Raw genomic sequence first — 12,326 nt, forward strand, 5'->3', positions numbered from 1 at the left:
GCAATTGCTAAAATACAACAAACAACAAAGAAAAGTTGGTTGTATTGCCTTCCGTTAGCATTGTTTGAACTTAGAAACAGGCCAGGGTCCGACCACCACCTCTCCCCTCACGAAGTGGTTACTGGACGTCAAATGCGCCTTCCCCTAACACCAACGTCAAGGGCATTCACCGATAACGAAAGCTCAGCGAATGTGTTAGGAGATGAAATGTATCAATATGTGTCTTCTTTGATTACTAGTGTCATGTTTGTGTCTCAACAGCTCGAGCGCACACGGGGCGGGTCTACCAGCAATCAAGAAAAAGACGAAAGTACGGAATTGGGAAAGGAGAACTCGTGCAAACTTGCCAAAGGTGACCACGTACTACTTCGCAATTTCAATAGAAGGTGGCACGAGAAGAGGTTCACTGGCCCCCATCTGGTAGAGGACGTATCAACAAGAGCAGTAAAACTAAAGGATAAGCGTGCCTGGAACCACCTACATGACGTAAAGATCTACAAACTGCAGACCCGCCCCAGCGCCAACGACAGGTCCGTTGGAAGAACAGCAACAACATCGCCGACAGCGGAAGAAAGTTCCACCACAGACAACGACCCAATTGTTCCCTCGGAGACGATAACTGACGAAGAAAGGGGTGATCCCCATACTGCCCACCCCATGGTCACGCGCTCAAAGAGTAAAAATACTTCCGCCATCTGAGCGCAAACCCCCCCCCATTGACTCCTAAGTACAGTTGTAACTAAAACTAAAGGACATTGCTTGCACCAATACACATGTAAACACGTGAATGTTCTCTTTTTTCTCTCGCACATACAGGAACTGCGTAATATTGTATTGTTAAGAAAAGCTAATTAACAAGTTCAGTGTACAGGCGTAGATGGTGCTGCCAGACGATAACTACCCAGAAGAATTGTCACACCAATTTGTATACGAAATAAAGAGGCCAACATACCTAAAAAGGAGAAGGGTACGTGTCTACTACACAGCCTTCCTCCTGGCCATAGAATATTACATGCCCCACCTCCGCCCATACTTGCCGGTCCTAAGAGACCCATCACTTAGAGTAGCGTGGGAGCAGCTCTTCGCCTGGGCACTGAATGACCACTTGATAGGGAGAGCTTAAAGGAAACAAAACTAACATTTAATAACGAGCACTTTTGAGAATTTTTAGGCGGGCAACTGTAACGTCGCAAGAATAAGCTGCCAGGACCGCATCAAGGTAAGAGCAAAATGCCGGTGAAATTAGCATATGTAATAAAAATAATAGGGATTTTTATGATCACCGGATTCTCGGCTGCCTCTGTCTGGCAGTACAGCTATGCTATTGATTTTATTGCTGCACCCAAACTTAATATACCCCCGTCCCCTGCTGCAACAGGTGTTACGTCAGGTGGTAATCGTAATTTTGCACCCAAGCAAAATAGAGTTAAACGCAGCACGTACTCAGACAATAAAGGTATTGATAATTATGTACAAGATTCAGCACACGTCACAAACAACATATGGTACCAACACATGACCCGCATTGGTAAGCAGACAACCGAGGATAGCTGTTACGTTTGCTCATTAATACCATACGCCATGAGCGCTTCACGAACATTTGTTGCCACAGAAATAGATGAAAAAACAGCACAGTGCATAATATATTTGGCCCTGTTCCAAACGAAAGGAAGATTTCAAGGAACAGTAGTGCACATGACATGGAAAACACGAGACTCATACCCATATGAAAACAACTTCCTCAAGACCTATCTGAGTTATCACAAGACCAGTTTACATGCTGAAGCATTCAGGTACATAACAAGTGGCCCTGCAAAAGGAGAAACAAAGAAGGTAACACTGCAGTATCTACCATGTGATTGGTACGCAACTGAAGTTCCGGGTAAACAAGGATGCTGGGAGAGGCCGCTACTGACGATAACAGGAAAGGTGTTCCTGGGCAACAGCTGGGAGATAGGAGTGATTGGCAGCAACATGGTAACAAAAGAAACTATCTCAACTATCGAGACACACAATCATCGATGTTGGACGACGTGGATCAAGTATGTACCAATGCTCACGTGGGTAGAAGAAGATGAAGACCCGATAACTATACTACCATTGACTGCGCCTAAAGTATGCTACCAGCATAAAGGAGAGGTGGACGTAGGATATAACACCAATTGTGCAAGCGTGATGGAGTTGCCTGAGGGGGGAGCGGGAACAGCAGTAATAATGGACCATTATTGGGCCTGTGGAGAAAAGGCATATCATACACTGCCTCCCCTGTGGAATGGTGTGTGCACAATGGTACACGTCAATGTACCATCACTAGTGGTACCTAAGAAGCATGTCGATGTGGCGAAATTTCCTAAAATGGATGAAGGGGATAAGAGAAGAAAGAGATCTGCACCACTTCAGAAGGAGCAAGGAAACAGGACCAACAGCAATGATACTGTCCTAAACAGGAGAAAAAGACAAGGAGAGCCATTGACAGGAAATTACCTGTGGGGAAGGTCGGAAACGGAACTAACATCAATACCGCCAGAACACAGACTATTCAGCAGAGCAGCAATGTTCTTCTCCTCAATAATACATCCGGGACTGCAGGCATACGCAAACGCAAAATGGCTCCAAATAACACGGTGGGAACTGATGATGACCATCAATTCAACAGTAAATGGGTTCAACGCAATTAAAGAGGAGCTGCGAGCTGTAAGGATGGTAGCACTCCAGAACAGATATGTATTGGACCTTCTCACAGCAATGGAAGGAGGAGTTTGTGCAAAAATAGGACAATCTTGCTGCACGTTCATACCTGCCAACGATGCTGACAATGGTACACTGACAGAAGCAGTTTCACAATTGGCCCAGATGCACTCCAAAATGATGGACGAAAGTAACGGTGTAAACAAGGATAAGAGCTGGTTTTCACTATTATGGTCATGGATGCCATCTTGGCTGTCAGATGGACTGAAAATAATAGTGGGATGTGCTATTTTGGCTGGAGCTACCCTGATCATAATTAGATTTTGGAAGGCCCGGAAAGCACGCACGACTGACGAGTTGCTGGAAATGGTGGGAATGCACCCCTTAATGCCAGCAGATGACGGCCAGCATACAGGTGTGATAATACAAGAAAGGGAGAAGTTGCGCACCCAAATTATCACCAATCATCTAGACCCACCATCAGTGAAGATTGAGAACCCAAGGAACCCCAGGAGCTACATAGGAAGATGGGTATACTGTACTCCTGGAGGAACATGTGAATACATGTATTGGTCATTTGAAGATCATGTAAACCATTATGGACATCTCGGAGGGATAACTAAGATATGGAGGGTAAGAGGAGATAACGAGAAGGATATGTTTGTGGTCGACAAGTCGACCAGAGGGGGGACTGAAGTGGGAGAATGGAAGACCAGGCTCCCGTCCTTCACCTCTCGCGCTTGGCCTAGAGGGTCACGGCCCAGACACCCGCCGCGGGAAGAGTTTGTCCATTTACCAGACGACCAGGTACCCTGGTACAGGAACATACGGATGTGTCCACCTGCCTGCCCAACAGCCCGCACTGGCCATGCCGACCCCTGCGGCTCGGATCAGCTAGACTAAAAACCACACGTCGTTAGCGATGCCATGACGACCTAGACAACGGGAAGCACATCTGTACAAGTATACACACTTAACATTTCCACACCAATCTACACGAAGAACATACTCAGTGCTCTGACGTAGGCGACAGGCATATTCACGGACGTGCATCTTTATTATTTTTACATAGGCTTTCAGAATGCAGAAACGCAAGATGCATCATGAACTCATCTATAACGCTTGCTCACGCTTCCCTTGAAACCCGTTACCACCATGAGAGGTATAATGGAAACACGATACTGGTCATGGAAATGTATGCTACTATAATCTAAAGCACCTATGCACCAAACAGACTACTTAAGCACCAGGCCCGAGTAGGCCTCAAACAAGAGCTCCCGTGGACATTAACAAAGCAAGAGTCAGGTTGCTGATCCTGCAGAAAGAACCCGATGGAGCAACCAGCCAAGGTCGCAATGTTGCAAGCCCACATCCAAGAACAAATCATCAAAGGCACGATGTTGCAACCTCGTACTCCGCGTACCAACGTTAAAGTCATATCTACAAATTAAACCAGACACACAGTGGAAAAGCAATATTAATTGTGCAGAATTCTGCCTCAAACACGGTCCCGCCTCACGTGACCAAGCCGAATCTGACGAGATGCCAAAACCCAGGAGAGAAAAGGCGTCTGGGTCCCTCACTACGAGACACAGGCCGAGACACTTGAAAGGCTCAATGGACACCTGCTACAGTGGGAGCGGTCAGCGGGAGCGGTCAGCCTTCCACCTATGAATAAATCCTCACATTGTCTGCACTTACCCATATTGAAACATTGTTGCAAACACAGGTACACCGAGAGCTGGGAACAACGGTGGTCCCAGGCTGGGGAGCTCACGGATGCACCAATCAGAACATGGGGCTCTTATCTCAGACGTCAGTAACATTAGCCAATCCTCAGGAGCCTTCATGTAACAATTCTTATGTATCCAATTATAGGGACAACCCAGATATACCACCTGACTACACCTTGTCCACTAATATCATTCTCTATATGTGTACTATACTAACCCTACCACTCGAGCAACCAATTAAGAGTGGCGATAGGTTTTTTGTTAACTTTCTGAAGTGACGCAAGTAGTGCGTCATAATGCAGTAAAAAGGGCCTGCGAGCCCCACGATTATGTGTGTGTCAGGACGGACGCGTACGCTCCTTGACCCATCCCTGCCGTTTTGTATAAATAAACAGCAGAGTCGCCTTGCTCCTTGTGTGCGTCTCATACTCTATCTCATCTGGGATATACGGGAGGAGTTGGGGCCTCCCTGCCCGGAGGTCTGCGGACGGCCCGGCCGACCCCGGCAGAATTTCCCCCCGACACTTCCAGTCTCGCAATGGGAGCAGTACTTTCGCAAAGAGACCCGGAAACAAATCAGTTACACCCAGTGGCATTTTGGTCCCGCAAATTTTCAGCTCCTGAAATCAACTATACCATTACAGATAAGGAACTTTTGGCTATCAAGTCCGCCTTTAAAGCTTGGCGGCATTATCTCTTGGGAGCCCGACACACAGTCACCGTCATCACGGATCATCGTAATTTACAGTACCTTAAATCAGCCAAAGCTCAATCCTCTAGACAGCTTCGCTGGGCATTGTTTTTCGCCGAATTCGACTTTGTGATAACTTACCGACCAGGCAACAAGAATGGAAAAGCAGATGCTCTCTCCCGAATTGGAGTAGATGAACTCACGACCAACCCTGAACCAGTACCCATAATTCCGGAACAGAGAATCCTGGGTTTGATAGATGCACAATCCATTGAAGACATTGAAGCTAAAGTTAAAGATCTTCTGACTCCAGCAGAAGTGCAAGACTGGCAACGCAAGGGAAATGATTTCACAATGGATAAGAACCTACTATACTTTCGAGGAAGATTATATCTACCATGTACCGATTTACAAAGACAAGTGATCTCTTGTTACCATGACTCCTTAATGGAAGGACATCCCGGCATTACCAAAACGTTGGAAAAGATAAAAAGACATTTTTGGTGGCCGTCTTGGAGAAAGGGCATTAAGGATTTCATTAATTCCTGTGGTGTATGCGCTCAAAGCAAAAGCCAGAAGGAGAAACCAGCAGGCCTCCTACATCCATTAGACATTCCTCCACACCCATGGCATACTCTCTCCATGGACTTCATCACGGATTTACCACCATGCTCCGGATTTAATACAATCTTAGTGATTGTGGACCTATTCTCGAAAATGGCTCATTTCATCCCATTGAAAGGGTTACCTACAGCTCCAATTTTGGCCCGAGAATTCCTCGAAAACATTGTTCGGTTGCACGGCTTTCCTTCAGTTTTAATCTCAGATAGAGGGAGTCAATTTATTTCCCACTTCTGGCGGAGTTGTTGTCGCCTAGCCCAAATTGACATAAGGCTTTCGACCAGCCACCATCCCCAGACCGACGGGCAGACCGAGAGGACCAACCAAACCTTGGAACAGTATCTACGCTGCATGTTACAACAATCAGAGGGCACTTGGAAAGACATTCTCTGGATTGCGGAGTACGCTTATAATAATTCAGTCCACGCCGGAACTGGAAAAACTCCGTTTTTTCTTTCATATGGAATCCACCCTCGCACCTCAAATCTTGACCCACCTCAGACTCTTGGAACACCCGCTGTAGATCATCTGCATTCGACAATCACTCAAGCCTTTAAAGAGGCCACATCTCACCTCAAGCAGGCCAAAGAGCAATACAAGAAGTGTGCGGATCTACATCGAAAGGAAGCTCCTCAATATCTTGTGGGAGATCAGGTCTGGCTATCCACCAAACATTTACCACTAAAAGGACCGCGTACTTTCAATCCACGATACCTGGGGCCTTACCCAATCACTGCCATAATCAATCCAGTGGCGGTTAAATTGGGCCTACCCGCCCATATGAAGATACATCCAGTTTTCCACGTCTCACTACTGAAACCCATGCAACCTGGAACCCGTTTGACAAAATCTCCAGACCCTATTCTTGTGGACGGAGAACTAGAATTCGAAATACAAGACATATTAGACTCCAAGATTTCCAAATCTAAATTATACTATCTGATTGACTGGAAAGGTTATGGCCCCCAGGAACGATCTTGGGAACCGTCGGAACATGTTCATGCACCCCGTCTGGTTAAGAAGTTTCATCGAACTTTTCCTGATAAACCAAAACCCCCGGAGAAGACGAATTTGGGAGGGGCCTTGAGGGGGGGTGCTGTCATGACCACTGCTTTCAAGGAGTCAGGACCTACCCAACATCCTTGGGAGCAGGCTCATAACATGTCTTATCGGCACCAGCAAGTCCCAATAGGGACCTTTTGGACCTTGTCCTGGCACCGGTGGTGCCAGGCTCATAGTAAGGATCCGTCCCGGCACAGGAAGCGCCGGGCTCATATCAAGTGTAAAGGTGCTTGGGTGAACCTACCTGGAGCAGACCATGCTGCTTACTTACCAGCAAGATGAGGCTTTACTCTCTTCTGGCAGGGACTACTTTTCCTTCTGGGTGGGGCAGGCACCACTCCCTGGATCATTGCTGCTGGAACCCTTCTGGAAGCAGGAACTCTTTTACCTGGGCGAGGCTGCTGTGGAAGAAGACACCTAAGCACTCCTATGGGCTATTTAAACCACACCCGATTGGTACCACATGCTTCGCGTTATTCTGCATCTGCAGCAGGACGCTCACCGTGTCAGCTCCAGCGAATCTTCAGCTCCGGACCCTGTAATTACGAAAATTACCTGCTGGGGACCAATCTTCAATCTTCAGCGGCTCCTGCAAAACAAAAGGCACAGGTTAGACAAAGGCAAAGTTAGCGCTTCGACTCACCCGATCCATCGGCAGCATCCAAGACGTTTTTCTGCATTTCTCGTTCGGCATCGGGCCTGCAAAGACAAAGAACATTGGTTAGTAACGCTTGGGTACAAAACTGCTTACCAGGGTTGCGCTTGCTTCAACCTTGCTCGCATTGCATTCCGGCACCTGTAGAGACAAAAGGGGACATTAAGGTGCATTCTACGGCCCCAAAAACAGCCTTCCTACTTACGTGCCTTCGAATTAATCATCTTCTTGTTACGCTCTCTGCCACGAATCGGGGAGAGCATCTCCTTTGGCATCGACAGCATCTGAAAAGTAAAAGACATAGACATTAGGGGAAGAGACATTTGAAGAGAGCAATCTAAAGAGAACTTTAATACTTACAAGTCACGCTCGTGCAGCAAACGGCGGCTTCGCTCTCAACTACCCTCTGCAATCAAGAGGCGGAACTCACATCCAGTGAAGTAACTGGATCCAGCGCCCCTGCACAAGACGCAGGATGGAGAGCTCAGCATTCACGTACTTAAGGTGAGCACAACAGTCACCCGAGTACCACGGGAAGAGAGGGAGAGAGGGGCTAAGATCTTCTCCCAACCTTCCAGCCACTAATACCTTGATTTTCCACTTGCAGACACCTCACACTGCAGGTCAAGCTTTCGGTGAGGAAGGGGTCAAGTCCGGGAGCCAGACGAATCCTACGCCTAACGTTGAAGACGTTTTCACCGCCCAGTCAAGACCAGCGCCTCCGAGGGAACCAGGTGAGCGTTACATTGGGTCCCAGGGACTGTGCTGTAACATCTGTGGTGCGGATAGAGCCTGAGACCCCCCACCCAGTCAAACGACGCTGCGCAACGTGAGAGCACCAGGAATAAGCTTTGGTCTGCTCTACAGGTGGATCTTAATCTGTAGCCACATCTGGTGGGTTCCACATAACGTGCGTCTAGTTAGCCTTCTCTGGATCACCCCCAATTGTACCTCCGCCACTAGTGCCTCTACACCCTGGCTGTACAATACTGTGCCTACTGCTCTTGAGTGACTCAAGCGCCACAACTGTGGTCTAATTACCGCCCCATCATCTAGGAGCTGTCCTAAGGGTGGCGCCGGTCATACCCAGGCGGGTGCTCCCTCCCTCCACTGCAATACCCAGTAAGTCGAGACCCAACGGCAAACCAGGCGCCATGGACAGATTCGCCAAGATAGCGCCTAGAGCGGATCACGCATCGTCCTCTGCGCCACATGAGGAGGACGAGTGCAGCCACAACCCCCCTCAGGCAGACCTTTCCACAATGATGGAATCCATGGCAAAGAATTTTGCTGCCTTCCACGAAAAGCTGGATGACATCAATGCAAATGTTGCCTCACTGAGAGCGAAGATCGACCAGCATGGGACCAGAATTACCGAGACTGAGCAGAGGATTGGGACTAATGAAGACAACGTTCACACCCTACAAAACGCGGTCTCAGAACTTGTCCGCGACATGAAGCAGGTCAAGGCTAAGTGTGATGACCTGGAGTTGCGGTCCTGGAGGAACAATGCCCGCATTGTGGGGGTCCCCGAATCTGCACTGAAGGGCCGCATGGAGACTGCGGTCGAACAACTCATCAGAGACCTCCTTGATAATCTGCCACTCTCACCGTTCTTCACTGTTGAAAGGGCACATCGCTCCCTGGCACCGCGGCCTAAACCTGGGGATTTCCCTAGACCAATCATCGCAAAACTTCTGAGCTACAAGGACAGGGACCATATCCTCCGTTTGGCCAGGGAAAAAGGGGAATTTAGGGTGGATTCACAAGTCATCAGAATCTTCCCCGATTTCTCGGTAGCAGTAGAGGCGGAGAGGCGACAATTCAACGGGGTGAAGAAGCTGTTGAGAGAGCGGAAAATCGAATATGCAATGCTTTTCCCTGCTCGCCTCAAATTCACCCACCGCAACAAACACTACTTTTTCACAGTCCCGGATGAGGCCGTCAAGTTCATCGAGGCGCAGATCCCGCCGGCCGATCCTCCTGGGGTGCGGATGGATGACGACTAACATCTAGACCTTTGATCTCCCGTAGTAGATACCAGTGATGGTGGTGTAAGTACTATGGACTACCCTGGTGGGCTCTGGCCCCCCCCCTCTCTGTTCAGCGGCAGGCACTTAGAGGCCCTGCAACACTGTAGCGTGCGCTTATTTTATTGAGGGGGACGCACAGTGGGATCATTTAACTGTAACACCACTCACTGAGCCTGTGCTCTGCAAAACTGTACTGCATTGGGTAACACTGACCTTAGGGATGCAAGCTATGCTTTTGCGGCTCTAAACCAAGAGGGTTTTTCCCGTGGAATCTAAGTGCTCCATTATCCTCTCTCTGCAACCGTTTGTTCGTCAGCTGATTTCCAGTCCTATATGTTGTGATTGTAACTGATATTAGTACAAGTGGGCAGAACGGCAGCGGCAGCCCCCACTGCGGCTGCAATTCCTTCAGGGTCTAAGTGTTTGTGTTTTGGCCCCGGTTGGGCTAGTTCCCCCGTGCCGCCAAGTTGGGGATGGTGCGCAGTTGATCAATGTATGGGTGGCTTTCCACACACTGCTGGTTGGGGCAGGGCGGTGAGGTTGGGGGTTGCAGAAGTGGGGTAGATTATATGAAAAATGGCAGAGGAGTTGGGACTGGTTCCGAGGGGTGGCACACTCATGCCGGTGAGGCACACACGGTGGGAATCAACGATAGATGCTTTACTTGGGATGTTCCGTAAATTGGTGATATGGCGGTCAAGATGATGTCATGGAATGTTCGCGGGCTGACAAATTTTACGAAGGCTCGCAGGATTGCAGCCTATGCACAAAGACATGGGGTTAGGGTCCTCCTACTACAGGAGACGCACGCTTTGAAACATTTATCATCCAATATAGCACACACCTGGGGTCTCAATAGGTATTATAATCAATACTCCACTCAAGCTAGGGGTGTCCTGACCCTTATCCATAAATCCCTAAACTTCACACTTCACATGTCCCACATCGACACAGAAGGCAGATATGTTATTCTACACTGTACCTTAGCTCATGAGGACTGCATACTGGTCAACATATGCGCGCCCAATACCGATTCCACCGAGTTTTTTGACAATGTGGCCTCCATTCTAATGAGATAGCCAGATATCCCCATCATATGGGCGGGAGACATGAATCTGATATTCAATAATGCCCTAGACAGAACAACAACCACTCGCAGAACCACTACGCGTGCTGCCGGGCGACTCCGCACACATATGGACTCCCTAAATCTGTATGATATATGGAGGACTCTCCACCCCCACTTATTCCACAGTACATGACAGTTCTTCACAAATCGATTTGTTTTTGCTCTCTGGTGGGTTGATGGGCAGGGTCTCGGACGTCAAGATCCTGGCACGTACGCTGTCTGATCATTCCCCTGTGCTGCTACAGATCCAGATCGTCAACACGGGCCCAACGCGTCCCGCGTGGCGCTTTAAGTCTGCCGCCCTGGCGGACATTGTATTCAAAGCTGAGATATTAGCGGACATTACCACATTCTTCGAAAACAACAGTACGTCAGACACATCGGAGGGGGTCAGGTGGGAGGCATTCAAGGTGTACATCAGGGGGATGTGCATCTCTAAAGAAGCAGGTGTCCTGAAGGCTATAAGGCAAGCCCTAAATACCTCGGAAACTAAGCTCAAGGCCCTTGAGCGGGAATATCTCGCTACACCGTCCCCTGGGATACTAGCAGGGATCAGAGCTGAGCGGCAACAGTTCGAGTCACATGCTATGAGAGAGGTGCAGTACCAGGCCTGTCCTGTCACCGCCCGTAGATATGGAGAGGGGGACAGACCGGGTAGAACACTGGCAAGGCTTGTGCGAGCGGAAGGCAGCAGGACTCGGATTGATTGCATTACGGACGAGCAGGGACTGAAACACTGGTCTGACCAATCCATCCTCGACATATTTGCTAGTTTTTATGCCGACCTATATGGTCCCCAGCCCGGACACTCAGATCAGGATCTGGATGACCTCCTAGAGAGCATCCCTATGACTATTATTTCCCAGGACACCAGAGAGTGTCTCGAAGCCCCGTTCACTCTAGAGGAGATAGTCCAGGTGATATCAGATCTCCCCAAAAACAAGGCTCCTGGCCCGGACGGACTCACCTCTGAGTTTTACCAGGAGCATGTGGCCGTTTTAGCACCAGCGCTACTCGGGGTCTGGACCGAAGCGCTTCGATTACGCATCCTCCCTCCCTCCTTAAGGGAAGCCTTAATAACAGTCCTCCCCAAACCGGGAAAACCCCCGGAGGAGTGCGGGTCCTATATACCGCTATCCCTCATTAACACTGACATGAAAGTCTTCGCCAAAATAATTGCAAATAGGTTTCTCCCTTTCATGACCCACATGGTTCATCCGGACCAGAGTGGGTTCATTCTTGGTAGGTCCACGGCACTCAACATCCGTCGCCTATTTAATGTGATCTCCAGGATTGACCTGAGCGCTGATCCCGTTGCTGTAACTATAGATGCCCAAAAGGCCTTTGATATGGTCTCATGGCAATACCTGTGGGCGGTGCTGGAGAAAATGGGTGTGGGCCCAAACATGCTCTCTTATATAAAGCTCTTATATACAGATCCGGTAGCCAGGGTCCTTGTAAACTCTGCTCCCCCCCCCCCCTTCAAGCTACAACACGGGACCCGCCAGAGCTGCCCATTTCCCCCCCTCCTCTTTGCGCTTGCCATCGAGCCCATGGCGGACCATATTAGAGGGCGTCACTCCAATAAAGGCATTCGGTTAATTGACGCTCCGGAAGTAATCTCATTCTAAGCAGACGACGTCCTCCTCAATATTAGAAACCCCTCCACATATCTGAACCCGATAATCTGCGGCATCACTAAAATAGGCACGTT

Source organism: Ambystoma mexicanum, chromosome 5q (genome assembly GCF_040938575.1).
Source record: "Ambystoma mexicanum isolate Mex_15411 chromosome 5q, UKY_AmexF1_1, whole genome shotgun sequence".
In the NCBI taxonomy this organism is placed as follows: domain Eukaryota; kingdom Metazoa; phylum Chordata; class Amphibia; order Caudata; family Ambystomatidae; genus Ambystoma; species Ambystoma mexicanum.